This window comes from Triturus cristatus, chromosome 6 (genome assembly GCF_964204655.1).
Source record: "Triturus cristatus chromosome 6, aTriCri1.1, whole genome shotgun sequence".
In the NCBI taxonomy this organism is placed as follows: domain Eukaryota; kingdom Metazoa; phylum Chordata; class Amphibia; order Caudata; family Salamandridae; genus Triturus; species Triturus cristatus.
Genome location: NC_140589.1, coordinates 327,626,193 through 327,643,948, shown reverse-complemented (window position 1 = coordinate 327,643,948; position 17,756 = coordinate 327,626,193). Strand labels below are relative to the sequence as shown.

General features: G+C 48.1%; 1 pseudogene; it reads right to left on the bottom strand.

Annotated features, from left to right (window-relative positions):
* Positions 1-7,661: 7,661 nt before the first annotated feature.
* On the bottom strand, positions 7,662-7,833 carry LOC146816828 (U2 spliceosomal RNA; annotated as a pseudogene).
* Positions 7,834-17,756: the final 9,923 nt, after the last annotated feature.

Genomic DNA, 17,756 nt, shown 5'->3' with positions numbered 1-17,756 from the left:
CTTGGGTGTTTGAATACCATAGTTCTTTTCATCTTCTCCATTTTGGAGTTCCAAAAGAAGGTAAACAGGCATTTTTGTAGTTTTCTGAGCGTTGTTTTGTCCGGTGGATATACTACTGCAAAAAAAAGGATGAGTGGCAGGATGACAGCTTTTATGACCATAGTTTTCCCTGTCATAGATAGGGTTCTTGTCTTCCATAACCCCAGCTTCTGGTTGATCTTGCGCTGGACGGGGGGCCAATTTTCTTTCCCTTCTGGGTCTTGTGAGAAGGTTATTCCCAGGATTTTTGTGGGTTGTTTTGTAACTTTTACCTCTAGTTTTGCCAAGTTGTTCCAGTTTCCTATCGTGAGGCATGTGCTTTTTTCCATGTTAAGAACCAAACCTGATGCTTGTGCAAAGAAGTGTGTATGCAGGAGCACACGTCTGACCGAGGGGGGGGTGTCAGGGCATAGCAAAGTTACGTCATCCATGTATGCGATGCATTTGGCTTGTTTTCCATCTGCTCCTTGTACGAAGATGCCCTTGATTTCTTTGTCTTTCCTTAATCTGCAGAGTAGTGGTTCCAAGGCACACACAAAAAGAGCTGGAGAGAGGGGGGCAGCCTTGGCGTACTCCTGATTTTATGTGCACTTCTGTAGTAAGTGTCCCATTGACAATTATGTTGCTAGTTGCGTTTGCATACAACATTTGGATCATTTCAGTAAACACTGTAGGGAATCCCATTTTGTGTAAGACTTTGAATAGGTAGGCATGTGAAACACTATCGAAGGCTTTTTGTAGGTCTAGTGATAAAACCCCTAGCGGGTTACCTTCTTCTAAAGCTCTGTTGATAGCGTTCCGGATGGTAATGAGGCTGTCCCAGATCTTCCTGCCTGGCACGGCACAGGTCTGATCTGGTTCGATCACAGTTTTTAAAACCCTTTTTATTCTATTTGTTATGCATTTGCTATATATTTTGCTATCCACATTGAGTAAAGTTATTGGTCTCCAATTTTTTATGTTGTTGACGTCTCCCTTTTTGTGGATTAGTCTTACTGTTCCCCGTGTAAATGTGTGTAGAAAGGATTTCCTTTCCACACATTGAGAGATCATTTCAATAAGGTCTCTTGCTATGACCTTCCAGAAAGTTTTGTAAAACTCCCAGGGTAGGCCGTCTTGACCTGGGGCAGAGTTTTTTGGTGCTTTCTGTGTTATATTTAGGAATTCCTCTCCTGTAAAGGGCCTTTGTAGGAATTCTTTTTCTTCGAGGGATAAACCTTTATCATAGCATTCTAGTAATTCATCACCTGCAGTTTCATCTGAATTTTTCTGTGAGAAGAGGCCGGAGAAGAATTCGTGAACAATCCGTTCTATGTCTTTTTGGCCTTTTGACGTTGTGCCTTGTACATCCAGAAGCTCTTCTATGGGTGTGTGGTTTGTTTTAGCTTTTTTAAAGAAGGAGTTACACTTTTTGTCCTCTTCATACTTGAGGATGCGTGAGTTAAACATGGTTTCCTTTCCCTTTTTGGTGAACCAATTTCTAATATCTGCCTTAGTCTTTTTAATGTCCTCTGAGACCTGTATCCCTGTGTCCTGCAATTCTATGAGGTTTGTGAGGGTGTCTTGTAGTTCGTTATATTCTAGTCTTCTCTCCTTCGCTATTTCTTTACCTTTTCTTGAAAAGAAGGTTTTTGTTTGTATTTTTACATATTCCCACCATTCTTGTAGTGATGGGAACTTTCTCTTTTTTGCTTTCCACATTTCATATTGTTCTATGAAGGCCTCCTGAATATCTTGGGTTTGTAGGAGGGAAGTGTTCAGTTTCCAATAGGTACTAGTTTTCCTGCCCATATTAGGGATTGACACTTCTGTTAGCAGGGTTTGGTGGTCTGATAGGCAGCTATCTTGTAGTTCAGAGGTAATACATTTGATGTTTTCTGAGGTTAGGAAAAGGTCTATTCTAGAGACTGTGTTTCCATCGTCAGAGATCCAAGTGTAGCCTGTAGTGTTTGGGTTACAAAGTGTAAATGAATCTTGCAGGTTAAGGTTAGTGATTATCTCAAGGAGTTTCTTTAAGGACTTATCTAAGGTATATGTTTGATGTAAATGTAAATGTTGTCCCTGGTAGTTAACGTGTAGCATAACTGCCCTCCCATGTTCTATGTTTTCTTGCTTTACAATGGAGAACTGGTGGCTTTTGAACAGAAAACATAACCCTGCGTTTTTGTTTCCGCCCCCTGACCATATGGATGGGCCCAGGTCCCATTCCTCCTGTAAGAAGGAGTAATTATAATTAAATGGTAGATGGCATTCTTGTAGGGAAATAATGCCAGCGTTTAGTAATTTGCAATATTCTAGTACAGATGCTCTTTTGTTGGTTTGCTTTAGACCTCTAACATTTAGGGTGGCTATTACGATAGCCATGAGTACGTAGAGGGTGTGAGCCTAATTCTGTCTTAGTTTGTTTTTTCTTTTCCATTTCCTTTCCAGTTTCCACTTTGCATTTCTTCCCCTTTTTGGTTGGAGTTGCAGATCTCTTCCTCACTTCCTAAAAAGGGGTCTAGAACTAACATAGCCTCTGTATCCATCTCACTAGTGGAAGATGATAAAGTTTGTTGTAGCGCTTCAGTCAGGCCTGATAGGTTGATGCCTTCTGCATCGGTGAGACTTGCCAGGCTGCTGAACCTATTTGTTGTGCTGTCAAAGGAAATGAGGCCCTCTAGTCCCTCAAAGGGATTGTCATTTTTTTGTGTAGAGTTTTCCCTTTTGTTCCTGATCTGTAAGGCTTCCTCTGTGTATTGTAGGGTTTTGTTTGTTTTCTTTTTTAGGATTCTCTGATGGTGTCTGTCGTTTTGCTCACAGATTTTTGCTTATTCTTTTTCTGCTGCTAATTTGTCGTTACTAGGTGTTTCTTCTATCATTGTGTTTTCTTCCTCTTCCTGATCGTTGTGTTCTATTTCCATGTCTATGTGTTTTTTAAGCCTTTGTGATTTTCTCTGCTTGTTTGACAGGGTCTTTTCCCCTTCCTCCTCTGCGGTGCGTGTTTCTTCCGTTCTTTTAGGTGTAGGTAGCGTTGTGTGTGTGCTTGGAAGGTAGCCAGTGTTAGACCAATTTTAAAGAAGCCAACTGCTGATCCTAAGGTGCTTTTGAACTATCGTCCAATTTCACTGCTTCCCTATTTTGGCAAAATACTAGAATCTATTATAAACCAGCAACTGGTGGGCCATTTGGAGAGGCATGATCTCCTAGACCCCTCTCAATCTGGCTTCAGGGCAGCACACAGCACAGAAACGGCACTGGTTGAGGTTACGGATAATATCAGATTGACCCTAGATAAACACTAATCGGCCATTCTTGTCCTGTTCGACCTGTCTGCTGCCTTTGACACCATCTCCCATAAAATCCTTGAACAAAGGTTGTGGGAGGTTGGTGTCAGGGGAAGTGCCCTGAAATGGTTCAGCAGCTACCTGTCTGAACGCACCACCACTGTCCAGATGGGAAATGATGTTTCCTGTGCGAGACCAGTAAAAATGGGAGTTCCACAAGACTCCATTCTGAGCCCCACGCTTTTTAACCTATATATGACCCCTTTGGCTGGAGTGATCAGATCGCATGGTTTCGATGTCATATCCTACGCTGATGACACGCAGATTCTGATCACCCTAGGTCCCGACCTAAGCAATACTAAAAAGCGTTTTAAAGACGGTCTTATAATGTTGACAAATGGATGAGTCTCAATCATCTCCAGCTAAACGGGGCCAAATCGGAGATTATGCTCTTTGGTAAAGCCAGCAACCATTGGTCTCATGACTGGTGGCCTCCTGGACTTGGACTCTGTCCTGCTCCAAAAAACACAGTCCGCAATTTGGGTTTTCACTTGGATGACTGTCTATCCATGCGTAGCCATGTTAAACACATTATCGGCACCTGTTTTGGTGTCATGCGCAGTCTTAGAAAGGTCTTTCGATGGCTCCCTATGGAGGCATGTAAACCTTTGACACAAGGTCTGGTAACAAACAGAATGGACTATGGAAACGCACTACTGCTGTCAATAAATGAAGATCTTATAGGCAAAGTCCAGGTTTTACAGAACACAGCTGCAAGACTGGTTTTCAACCGTCCATACAGATCACCTTCCGCAGCATGCCTTAATACTCTCCACTGGCTCCCGATTGAAAAGTGAGTCCGCTTTAAAGTGCTGTGTCTTATGCATAAGTCTATGCATGGAATCGGTCCAAAATATTGGCGTAAGACGCTGCAGTGGTATCACCCGTCCAGAACGCTACGTTCCAGTGATGCGGCATTGTTAACTTTTCTGAGAATAAACACAGTCAGACAAGGAGGCCGTTCGTTTTCCTTTCTGGCACCATCGCTCTGGAACAAAATGCCTTTTCATCTCCTTAGCATTCGAGAACACGGTAAATTCCGTAAGGAGCTGAAAACCTGGCTCTATGTCAATTAGCCAGATGGGTCCACTCGAGTAACCTGCAAGCGCCATGAGACTCATGCTGAGTGATGTGTGCGCGATACAAATTCTCTTGTCTTGACTTGCCTCGCTGTCTTGTGTGGTGCTGTGTTGTGTTTCTAGTGGCTGTGAGATAATAATCAGCTCTGGTTGCTGGCTTTCCTGTGTCTCTGGTACTGTGTATGTTGTGGCGGCACTTTGAGTTAGATCAGTGTCGTTTGAGTCCGTCCCGTTTTGTGTGTGACCTCATTGTCTTTGCTCTGTGTTAGAATTTTTCTTTGCTTTCTGTTTGGGTGTTTGCGTCTGGGCTGACCCCGTCTGGCTTTGTTGTTTTTGTCTCCTCTTTGTCTCCTTCCCCTTCTCTTTTGGTTGGTGCGTTTTGCTTGTCAGAGGGTGCATGTGTACTATGTTGTGTCTTTAAAGGGCATTGCTTGTAAAGGTGGTCCTTTGTACCACACAGGTTGCAGTTCTTTGCTGTCTCGCATTGTTGCGCTTTGTGGCCTTTTGTTCCACAGTTTCTGCAAATGTCTCCAGTGCACACTTCTTTTGTGTGTCCAAACTGGAGGCATTGCCTACCGAAAATTGGTTGCCCTGGGTAGTACAGGAAACCCCTATTTGGGCCAATAGAGAAGTTCAGGGGTGGGTGTCTTGTCCCCCCCACACCTGTACTGTCTGGGGCTAGTACCACCATATATCTTCGCTTTCCATTCCATGCTCCCCATTCGTTTCGTAGTTCATTCCCTCCCCTGACTTTGCTGCAGTATCTGTTTAAAAACATTTCTATCTCACTTGCTGGTGCGAAGGGGTTGTACATGTGAACTGTAAGTGGGATTTCCCTGGGCACAGTTATTGCTGTGGCAATGTATCCTTTCATCTCTGGGTGATTTCTGTTAGTGTTTAGGTTATACAGGAAACTTTGATATTCTGTTTCAGATGTTAGTGTTATATCAAAGATCCCTTTCTTTCTAAAATACTGGATGCATTTGTTTTGTGCGGGTTCTTTCTTAAAAATCTGTTGCAGCACTATTTCCATGAGGTGTTTTATGCTGCGTTTTTCTTTAGCACCTTCGTCAATTTCAAACCTAACGGTGAACCTAATGGTCGACATTGGCGTGTTACCTTTTGCTCTCGTGTCCTCTTGGTTTGCGTAGTCTCTGTGTTCTCCGGCCACTGCCGCATATGATTTGGGTGCTGCCGTCGCCATGTTGCTTTGTGTGTGTGCGCCCTCTGGCCGAGCGCTGTGTGCGCCTGGGGGCTCACTTTACTTTATCAAAAGTTTTTGGGCTCGAATCTTGTTTTGGTCTCCCTCTGCTGTAGTACTTGTGTGGGGGCCATCTCTGTGTTGTGTGGGGGGGGGGGGTGCGTGCCCCCTGGCCGAGCACCGGCAAGTGCGCCTGGGGGCTCGCCAAATACTGCCGAAAATCCTGTCTGGGCTGGAGCTGCGGGTGGGCGTGCCCCCCGGCCGAGCACAGCCCTGTGCGCCCGGGGGCTCGAGGTAACTTTTCAGGAATCTCGTCAGGGATGGTGTTGCGAGGCAGATGTGCCCCCTGGCCGTGCACAGTCCTGTGCGCCTGGGGGCTCGCGGTAAATTCCAAAGATTCTCCTGGGCTTGAAGAAAAGGGGGGGGGTGTCCCCGGGCCGAGCACCGCTGGTGCGCCCAAGGTTTCCCCCTCCTTTTGGCCTTCTCTGTGCTCCCTCTCCCCCCCCCCCTTCTAAGTGTGCCTACTGGCTCACCTCTGTCCTGACCGGGTGGTCAGGGATTCCGATCGGGGTATTTGCGGGCTCCAATGAGTGACCCCGAGCCACGCACTATGCCAGTGCGCTCGGGGTCTCTCCGTCAAAAGATCTCCAAAAAACAGCACAGCTATGTGCGGGTGTTTTTTTCGGTGTGAAGAGGCTTTCCCACTGCCCCCCGGGTTTTGGGCATCAGCTGGGTCCCGGGCAAGCCAGGAGTCTGCACCCTCCGTCCTGGGTGCAGCAGGTATCTCTCTTGGTGCAGATGTGGGCCCCTTCGGAACAAAACCGGGATTCACGCAGCCTTGCCACGGACAAGCCGTGGAGCGAAGGCTTAGTTTTCCCCAGGTGTCCCTCGAGCGTCTCACACTCAGCCTTGACTTTTTTACCCTAAACCACGCAGCCTTGCCACGGACAAGCCGTGGTGCGAAGGCCCAGCAATTACCAGGTTTCCAAGTTTCAGGCGCCCTCTAGCCAAATCCAAGTGTATTTTTACACTTGATCTTAGCCAAAAGGCCGAGAAGCGATAACCAGAATGGTGCCAGAATTCACACCTCCCAAAGCAATCTACCTGGCTGACCCGGACCGGAGTCTTCCCTTGCACCGTCGCTTGAGGCTCTTTCGCCTCTTTTTCTGACTCCTAGCGAGAGCTCAGCATGTGCCCATAGAAAGGAGGCCCTGGCCTCGGGCCTTCTCCCGGCTCCCAGAGTCCTCCTCGGCTCTCGCCTCGTTAGCCGTCATTTAGCATACCCTCGTTGTCCTCTTTCTAGTATTTGCATGCCCCGCCCCTTCCTGTCCACTGCTTCCAGCTGGCTGGCCGGAAAGCCTGGCAGCCGGGGGATGCTGGGAATCAGGCCAGGATGTCCTGGACAGCTCCCCGACAGGAAGTGGCCGGTGCCTCGCCCTCGCCTGCCCAGGACACTACTCCCCTGTAGCCAAAGGCCTGTAGATAAGGCTTGGCCGTTCGTGGCCATTCGGGGACGGGCGGGGAGGGCAAAGAAGGAAAAGGACTCTGTATTTTCCTTCTTTGCTCAGAGAAGCCAAGGGCAGTGTCCACTTCTCTGCCTGCCTGCCTCCCCCCCTCTCCCTCGCTCTCCTCGCCTCTTTCTGTCTCTACCTCGATCCTACTGACTTGCTGGAAAACTTCCTCCATTCGTTCCCCAGTGAAATGGATCCAAAAATGAATGAAACACTGTTGCTGGAAAAGCAGTCTCCTTCTGACATTTTTCTCTTCCAAAGTGCAGCGTCTGGATGGAGAAGGAAATAAAAATCAAAAAAAGTTCCAGAAAACGTGAAAAATATATAAACAAATAAAGCGCGTTTGCGGCAGATCAATGAAATAAATAAATAAATAAAGCAAGACGCGGTGACGAGGGTGGTTTTATTCTCGCGCAAACACAGTAGCGCCACTTTACAGGGTTTGGTAGTGAAGCGCTACTTTCGTTTTCTATCTATCTTTCAACAGCATTGTTTTCCCCGGGTGGGGAAGTGCACAATTCCTGAAGGTACTGCAATACCAGGGTGATGCGTGGAGTGGACAGAGCAAGCTCCTATTCCATCTCCCTGTTCCAAAAATCAATTTAATATATGGTCCCCAGATAGAGGACGTATCAGATATTAAACTGATAACAGATTTTTTTTTTTTCCGGATCTACCTGTCTAGCCCTCAGTCGGCCGGTCAAGCCAGTCTGCCACACCGGCCAGCCTAGCCTCCCGTCCAACTCACTCGGCGTACTAGCCCAGGGGGTACTAGGCATGGCTTATCTTTTCAGCCTCCCCGGTCTGTCCAGCTCTGCCCTCCCTCCAGCAGCCAACCAGCCCAGCCGAACTGCGGGGAACCAATCCGCAGTCAGCCATTAGCCGTTCAGCCTTGCGCTGGTCGGACCTAGGAGGGGTTTGCCAGACAGGGGGTCGACTTAGCCTTCCAGCCATGCCGTTCGGGCCCGCCGTTCCACCGAGGTAGTCAGCCTGGCCGTGAGTCCTGACTGACCTGCACAGAAGTCCAGCCAAACCCACCGACCTACGTAAAAAATCACCATCCAGCCAGTCTGACAGTCAACCCACTTCACAGTGAGCCGCCCAGCAGTCCAGCTACTAAAAAACGTTGACGTTACCGTCACCTTTCCTTCATCGTGTTCGAGAGTCTCATTGCCACACAAAGTGCAATGATTACATCCCAGCTGACCGATCTCCCTCTAGGGACCACCAAGTGAACTACACTTGATCAGAGCCAAAAGGCCGAGAAGCGATCCTGATAAGAACAGATTTTGTTTTGAAAACCTTTATTGAAGAGGTAAAGGCATATAGACAGAGTTTCAAAACAGGTACACTGATGTACAAATATGAAATCCAAATTTACAAAAAGAAATCAATACGACAAGGATATGTACAGAATATACAAAAAGTGGCAAGGGATAAATACATAAATGAGGAACAGGTCAATATGTACAAAAAGATAAAAAATGTAAATACAGCTGTGATATAAATGACAATCCTGAGAGCCTGGTGGCAAAGCAAAAGCAAAAAAATACAGACTATACAATATATACAAAGGTGTTCAAGTGACCCAACCTTCCCAGTTTTTAATTTGCCACAAGGAGTTAGCATCCTCAAGTCCCAAGGTGGCACGATCGACATGAACATAAGTCATAATTTTGTCCAGAAAAAGATTGCGGCAAGTGGTGGCATCCATGTCTTTATGGAGAAACAGAAACAAGTTCCGGGCATCCCATAAGGCCTCTTTTGCACAGTTCAAAAGTCTCCATGCCGTGGGTGGATGTTGGGCAGAAATGCTTTGTCCAAAGAGAAGGGCATGGAAGGTCAAAGTGGAAATGCCTGCAACGTGGGAAAGAAAAGGCTGTAGTAAGGTCCAGAAGGCCTTGGCATACAAGCAACCCCAGAGCAAATGGTAAATAGTCTTGTCATTGCCACAGCGGGGGCGTGGGCAAACAGCTGTGGGAGCCAAACCTCTCCGATGTTGAAAAACCTTTACAGGGAGGCATCCATGCGCAGCCATCCAGGCCAAGTCCCGTTGACTGTGGGTAATGTCTCTGTGGCCGACCATCTTCCATACGCGCATGGATTGAGGTTCGGATAGGATGCCCAAACGAAGCGGCTGCTCTTGTTTCCTGAGTTCATTTTTCAATAAAGTAGGATGGATGCAGATGTCCCGATCAAAGGTTTCAGTGTCTAAAGTCCCAAAAAAGGAACAAAGCCCCTAGTATAAAGGTGGTTCATGGGCCAAAGGAGAAAGGTTGGAAGGGGTATAAAGTCCAAAACGTCGCAGAGTAGCTCCCAGAAAATAACGGGTAAACAAAGCAGGTACAGAATGATTTTTAACATCAGTGCGGGAAACAACATAACACAATAATTTAGAAAACAAAAAGGATGTGAGGTCTGGTAAACATTTGCCTCCATTAGTCTAGTGTCTGCACACTTTGTCCCTGCTAAGCTTCTCCATACGAGAGGTCCATAAGAAGGTAAACAGCAGTTTCTGGATTTTTTGCAAAGTGCGGCGCTGAAGAGGGAACACCATAGCAAGGTACAACAATAATGGGAATAACACAGTTTTTAGAACCAGAACCTTCCCCTTTAAGGTGAGTTTGCGCAAGGACCAAAGTGAAAGCTTTTTCAACATGCGAGCCTGGAGCTCCTTCCAGTTTTTCTCCCCAGCGTCTTGTCCCCCAAAGAAGACTCCCAAAATTTTTATGGGTGCTGTGGTAAGTGTGAATGGTAATTGTGCAAGCCAGTCACATGGGCCTGTGGTCAAGAAAACACACTTGTCCGTATTTAAACTTAAACCAGAAACCTCCTGAAAAGCAGATGCCTGCAAAAGAGCCCTGCGCACCGAGGTGGGAGAGGTGCATAAGACAGTGACATCGTCCATATAGGCAATAACTTTATGCTGTACCCCTGTTCCTCCCGGGACAAAAACCCCTTTGATGAGCTGATCCTGACGGATGTGACACAGAAAGGGTTCCAGAGCACAGACAAACAGCATGGGAGACATAGGACAACCTTGTCGGACACCAGAACAGATAGGAAAGGCAGAGGAGAAAAAAAACGTTAATATTGACCTGACTGCTAGCATTTCGATAAAGGGTCTGAATCATGGCAATAAAGGACATCGGAACATTCATTTTGCGCAAAACCAGAAAAAGAAAATCATGAGAAACACTATCAAATGCTTTGTGGAAATCGACTGAGACTGAGAATCCCCAGTGGGAGAGCCCGGTCCTGATTGTACCAGAGCGTGTCCCGCAATGTGACCAGACTGTCCACAATAGTGCGGCTCCGGATAGCGCAAGCCTGATCCGGTTGGACACAAACCTGCATGACCGACGCAGGCGGCGTGCTAGGACCAACTTGTAATCGACATTGAGTAAAGTGATGGGGCGCCAATTGGTGAGAGAGGTTTCATCCCCCTTTTTATACAAGAGGGAGAGAACCCCAGCTGAGAAATCGGAAGAAAAAAGGTCATTAGAGAAACTATCAGTGATCATTGCCATGAAGTCAATACATAATAAAGGCCAAAACTGTCGATGAAACTCCCATGTGAGCCCATCCAGGCCTGGGCTAGACCCTCTCGGAGAGGCTCGAAGTGCCAACAAGAAGTCCTCCCCATCGAAAGGTTGTTCCAAAAGGGCAATCCGGGAGGCATCCAGACCCCCCTCCAGGTGGGAACAGTAAGCGTCGAGATCCTGGAAAGGAGAAGGATTAGTGGGGGCAGCATATAACTGGGAATAAAAGTCTAAGGCAATTTGGTGACAAGCATCAACGCCATGCTCGATATCCCCTGCAACATTTCGTAACTTAGTGAGTAAATGGTGGGAGGATTTAGCTTTTTTGAAGAAGAGGTACATTTCTCATTTTCCTGATAACTCTGAACACGGGAAATGAAAGATAGTAGCCTCGTTTTTCTGTGCCAACCAATCAGTCATGGCTATAGAGACCAAACGGAGTTCTTCCTTAACGTCCTTTCCAGCTTCCCCCAACTGCTGAAGGAGGAGAAGGAGCCTGTGCAGTTTTTGGAAGGCGGCCCATTCTGTCCGACGTTTAAAGCGGCCTTGGGCCTGAAAGAAAAGCTTAGTGTGACGTTTTACCCAAACCCACCATTGATACTTGTTGGGAAACGTATGTTGGTGTGTCACCCAAACTCGGTAGTGGTGGGCATACTGGTTACAAATGGTCTCATCTTTGAGGAGGTCGTTATTGAGCCCGGAGAGGGCGGCCCGGTAGGGTGAACACAACGTTCAAAATAGCATGATCGGAAAAAGGTACAAAAATAAGGCCACATTGGTCTGCATGAAGAGTTTTGGAGGCAAATACAAAATCCAAACGGGAGCGGGCATGCCCATGGTCCGCCTGCCACGTGAAGCCTGTACCGGGGGGATGGTGCTTACGATAGGTATCATAAAAGTCCAGATCATGAAGTAAAGACAATAACAGTTTTGAAGTGACATCCAAAGTGTAAGCACTCTGTGTGCCCTGGCGATCTTTCACATGTAAAATACAGTTAAAATCCCCCACAAGGAGCGTTGGCGTGGCACCTGTAAGAAAAGGTTTGATGGTGTTTAATAATTGTGCCCTTTCTGGCTTAGTGGCAGGAGCATAGACAACACATAATCGTAAGGGAAGACCATCCATTAAAAGGGACAACAGGAGAGCCCTCCCCGGCCACAGTACCTTCTCCTCCAATACCTGCTAATGTTTGTGTTGAAAGGGAATCACCACCCCATCATTTTTATTGGCGCCCCCAGACCATGCCTAGGGCCCACCGTGCCAAAGTTGTTGAAAAGAAAAATACTTAGGGTGATACGGGAGATAGCATTCCTGTAGGCAAATAACATCGTAAGGGGTGTTCCGAAATTAATCCAACACCATGTGCCTACGTAAGTCTGTCCCCAAACCCATCACGTGGCAAGAGGCCAGGGAAAGTGCCATGATGAAACAAGCATTGGCATAGCCAATAGGTCTCGCCTTTGGGACCTTATAAGTGTTTAACCATGCAACAGTTCATGGTGTTGCACCAAGGATATTGTGATGCATAACTAAATACTTATAAGTTCCCAAATGCGAGACCTATTGTCTATGCCAATGCTTGTTTTTTATCGTAGTGCACTGAGACATGGAGTGAAGGGGCGTGCGATCAGGAGGGGGAGAGGTAGCCTGGTCTGGGAGGGAAGATGTGACAGAGGGGGAGAGAGGAGTAACTGGAGGGAAGGGGCGGGATGAAGAGGGAGAGAGACGAAGAGTAGGAGGGAAGAAGTTGTCATGAGGAGGAAGAAAGGATTCTACTGAGGTCAGGGAGCGGGCTAAGGCAAAAGAGAGGTGAAGAGACGGATATGTGGTAAGGAGGGGACAGGACGCCACTGACAGGAAGGAGGGCAGGCTGAAGAGGGAGAGATGCTGTGAATGAGAGGAAAGGAGTATGGGGGAGAGCGCCACTGGAGGGAAGGGAATTAATATAAAGCATGAGGAGAACATGGGGAGACAGAGGAAATGGAAGGAACGAGAGGTGGGCAATGAAGGGTGAATTAAAAGACATTTTGGGGCAGGGAGTCAGTGAGAGACGTGCGAGACGGAGACTGCGCAGAATATCTCACTTCTCGGCTGCGCGTGAAGTCATTAGCTTTGTATTGACAGTCCACGCCGCGAATGGTATAATCTTTGTCCGCACCGGGCGCCTAATCACAGCAGTAAAGAGGGCTAATTGAAAACTGTAGATATCAAGGTTTACTCCAACTTTGCAAACTTTACTCATGCCAGTTTTCCCCCTGGTGCAGATCTCCCCGAGTAAACGAGTGAGAAACTTTCCAGCACACCTGTGGATCAGAATAGTTTTCATCCCTTTACAGAGACTTTTTTCTTTCCGGCACCCCTGGAATACGGGTGTGTTTCATTTTCTGTCATTGGTTTCAGGGCGTGGGTTAAACTAGCAATGAAATAGCGCTCTACTGTGGACAGCAACACACCGCTCAATACAACTGCATGACATCCAGGATGTAGCAGGTAGAAGCGGGGCTTCAATGGGCGCATAGAGCACAGTTTGCAATTAACATATCTTCTCACTGAGTGGATCTTTTTAAACGTGCAGCTTTTCCGCGACTTTCCAAATCCCAGGAGGGCGATAGTCTGGACGGAATATACATTTTCTGGGCCAGACACAGGGCGCGTGACGGTTGCTTTCACTCTCAGCGTCTACGGGTGACCCGGAGGAAGGCGAAGCTTGCTTCTTGTCTAGTGAGAGCCCTGTGCACTGATGCAAAGTTCAGGTCATTACTAGAGGTGTGTGTGTGTGCGGGGGGTGCAACGCAGTTTGTAACATGTAAACTCGCAGAGAATACGTTTTTACCTTTTCCACTGTGGGGGGATTGATTCGACCGTGAGACTTTCTCGTGGTGCACAAACAAACCTTGCACAGCTGATGATGGTAAACCCAGCTGCAGACTTGGGATATATCGAAACTTTACAAACATTGCAGGCCTAAACACAACGTGCCACTCCTATCATTTGCCACTTTGAAAAGACGCTTGATCTTACATTTGGCAGTAATATATGTACGTTCGTTTCCAGGGTGAGCCGCCACCTACAAACTGATTGTGAATACTAGTGGGTGCACGAGTTTGCACACGTTCGCTTTATTTTGCATTGAAATTGTCATTGTTCAAAACAGATTCACGGCTTTGACACCATCTGACTGAGAGAGGGCCTGTGTTTGTGCCTTTACGATTTTTAGGCTGACAAATGACACGTTTGAAACTCAATGTAAAAAAACAACGGGGACACAGAATTTCTCTGCTCGGTGCGTGCCCCGCCACTTTTAGGAATGCCACGAGATCTATCATTCATTTTCCGCTACAGAAATGAATGACAGCTTAAAGGAGCCCCTCAGCATCTGTAACTCTGGCTGAAAGCTGTTGACAATTTGCAGTGAGCAGCCGGTGGACCATGTTACTGGACGAATGCCATCTAGTGGTTACCATGCGTAATAGCAGTCGAAGTGTTTCAATAGCCTCAAGAAAGAAAAAGTGAAAGTGATCGTGATTACGATCGCTAAAAGACACATGGCGCTGCGCGCGTGCACGTTCACGTGCACTGTAGCTTTAGGCCACGGCAGCACTTTGAAAAAGCCCAGATATAAAATGTCTCTTCGAGCCTTTGGCTCACGAGACCTAAAAAGGAAAAAAGATGTCCATGGCACCGTACTTAAGTGGGAACAGGCTTCTCCGACTCATCACCTGAAGTGGGGGAACCGCCATCAAGACTCTGGAGGGTGGAGGCCGAGAAGAGAGCCTCCAGATCCGGGGTATCCTCCAAATCCAGAACTGGAAGCGTTGTAACGTCCACCACCTGAGCAATTTCGTGGTAAGCCTCCTCTGAATCAGAGAGGCAGAGGAGGGGGTCATATCGCCCCCCTCCGGAAAAACGGTCTAAAGAGGAACCACGGCGCTTAGAGCGCCCAGTGGGGGTAGAGTCCGTGGCTGGTTGGGAGGAGCGGGACTTGCGCTTATTTGAAGATTAAGTGGACCATCCGCTATGATCCATGTCCGAGGACGGAGAGTCAACCACTACAGGGGACTGAACAAGTTTTTTGCTTAATTTTGTTGAACGCCGTGGTTTGCGGGGAGGAGGAAGGGTAGGGGAAATCACAGAAGGGATTGTTTCCGGTACCTCAGTAGGTGTGGTGTCCGGCGCGGAGGAAGCTGATGCAAGATCAGAAGCAGGGGGCACCACCGAGGCCACCGGGGAGGAACCTGTGCGCAGTGCCCTTCGTGCGAAAGCCTCTTCTTTAAGGCGCAAGGTCTCAGCATGCTCTTTTGCAGCATCCTCTGTCTGGAGAGACTGGAGGTCATCGCCCTCGGGGGAAGGATTGACCCCATAGGCCTCATCGTTCTCCTCCTCATCCGGGTCGGGAGCCACAGCACAGCGCCGAATCTCCACACCATCGATGACTCCCAGGATCTCGGAGTCAGTGACAACTGGGCGTTGCTGCAGCAGAGGGTGCCGCCACCTGTGGGGTAGAGGAAAGAGGCTGAGGGCCCTGCATACTGGCAGCAGAAGCGTAAGAAAATTTACCTTTGGGACAAGATTTAAACAAATGGTCAGCACTGCCACAAAGATTACATTTTTTGGGAACCACGCAATCCTGCGTATTGTGATCGGCGCCCCCACAATTTCGGCAAATCATGCCAGAGCACTGATGGCCAAAGTGCTGGCAGAGCCGGCAGAAAGTGGGCTGGCCAGAGTACACTAAAAAACCTTTGTTCGTCCCTAGTGAAAAAGTTTGTGGAGGGAAAAGGCCCCCTACACCAGCGGGATCCTCCTTAAACGTAACAATATATTTTCTTTTACCATTCCAGATCCCACACACATTTTTAATTTTCTGACCACCCTTAATGGAAACACAATAGCGAGAGAGAAAGACGTCAATGAGTCTGGGATCTGTGTAGGGGTTATACATATGGACCACTAAAATAACTTCCTTAGGGGTAGACAGTGAGGTAGCACTGAGGCCCTGAAAAGGAGGAGTATCCTGACGATACAAGACACTTTGCATAAAATCTTTGCAAATAGAAGTACTGGAAAAGGTCACATCAAAAATGTCCCTGTTAGAGAAATCCTGAATACATTCAATGGCAGGTTCAGTAAGTTTACATTCTTTCTTTATAATAGTATCAACTAAAAAGACCACATTTTTTTTCCTTCCTAAAAGCATCACTAACTGCTACATGGACAGTATTAGGAACATAATCAAATTTGCCAAATGTTCCCCCCATGCGGGAAGAGGATGCCATGGTTGCACCCTGAAAAACCAGAGAAAAATTGCAAAAAAACAGAAAAAAAGAGAGGGGGGGGCGGAGGGTCAACAAGGAGAGAGACACTGGCCAACCCCTGGGGGGTGAAAAAGAAACAGAGAAAAAAAGAGAAAGCGGCGCGCAAAAAGCCGTCACAAAGACAAGAGAAACCGTATGCAAATGAGTAGGAAAGGCATTCTGGGTAGAAAAAGAAAAGAATGCCCCTGGCCTTTAAATGAAGAAAAAAAGTATGCTTAACAATTAATACACAAAAATACAATGTATGAAGGCCCGGAGGCCCAAAAGAACAAAACTCACTGAAGACACTGCCCTAACACTGACAGGCAGCAGTGAAAGCCTGTCAGTGCAACAAAAGCCGGTACAGGGAAGCCCTCGGAATGCTCTCCTTTTCCCTCTGTGAGGTGGGGATCTGCGTGAGTTGTGCGCCCTGGGCCCTCTGGACTTTGTACACCAGGTCCGGTCGGACTCGTAGTGGTGCATTTGGAGATTTTAAAAACGGAGAGACCCCGGGTGCACTAGCATAGTGCTCGACCCAGGGTCACTCAAACGGGCTGACCCAGGTGAGCCACCATCAGAAAGGGAACAGCGGTCGGACGGCTTTCTTTCTCGATTCGGACCTTGGAGACACCCCGGGTGCACCAGGCAGGTGCTCGGCCCGGGGACACTCCAAGTACCAGATTTGGTTATTTTACGCATCGCATTATGGCGGAAAAAGGCAAAGCTTCCCTAGATCCGCATCGCGACACTGAGCATGAAGAAGGAGCCCCCAGGCACACCGGACGGCCGTCGGCCGGGGGGCGCGAGCAAAACGAAAGAAAACTCTATCTACGGAGGAAATCTTGCCACACAAATATCGAGAGGACAACAAGGCAGACCCGATCTTTACAACCGCGAGCCCCCAGGCGCACCGGACGTGCACGGCCAGGGGGCACGCCACAAAAAGCACAGATCGAGGTGCTGCCGCGATTGGAAAAAATTTGCATAATCCCCGCACGGCAACGAAACAGCGAGCCCCCAGGCGCACCACACGGGTGCTCGACCAGGGGGCACGCGATCGGAAGGAAAAAAACCTCTGTCATCCAAAAGAGAGTGAGCCCCCAAGCGCACCGGCTGGTGCTCGGCCAGGGGGCACACAGCTAACCAGGGAGAGTAACCTTTTGGTCCACAAGAAGCGAGCCCCCAGGCGCACCACACCGGTGCAAGGCCAGGGGGCACGCGATCGGAGGGAACAAACAAACTTGGTCATCCACAAAAGAGTGAGCCCCCAGGCGCACCGGCTGGTGCTCGGCCAGGGGGCACACAGCTAACCAGGGAGAGTAACCTATTGGTCCACAAGAAGCGAGCCCCCAGGCGCACCACACCGGTGCTCGGCCAGGGGGCACGCAATCGGAGGGAACAAACAACCTTTGGCATCCACAAGAGAGTGAGCCCCCAGGCGCACCGGCTGGTGCTCGGCCAGGGGGCACACGGCGACATGGCGACGGCAGCACCAAGATCATACGCGGCGGCGGCCAGTGACAACATCTACTACGCCAACCCAGACGACACAAGACTCAAAGGTAACACACCAATGTCAAACATTAGGTTTACCGTCAGATTCGAAATTGATGATAGCGCAAAGAAAAGACGCAGCATTAAACAATTAATGGAAGTAGTGCTGAGACAGATTTTTAAAAAAGAACCCGCACAAACTAAGTACATTCAGGATTTTAGGAAAAAAGGGATCTTCGACATAACGTTAGGATCAGAAACTGATTACC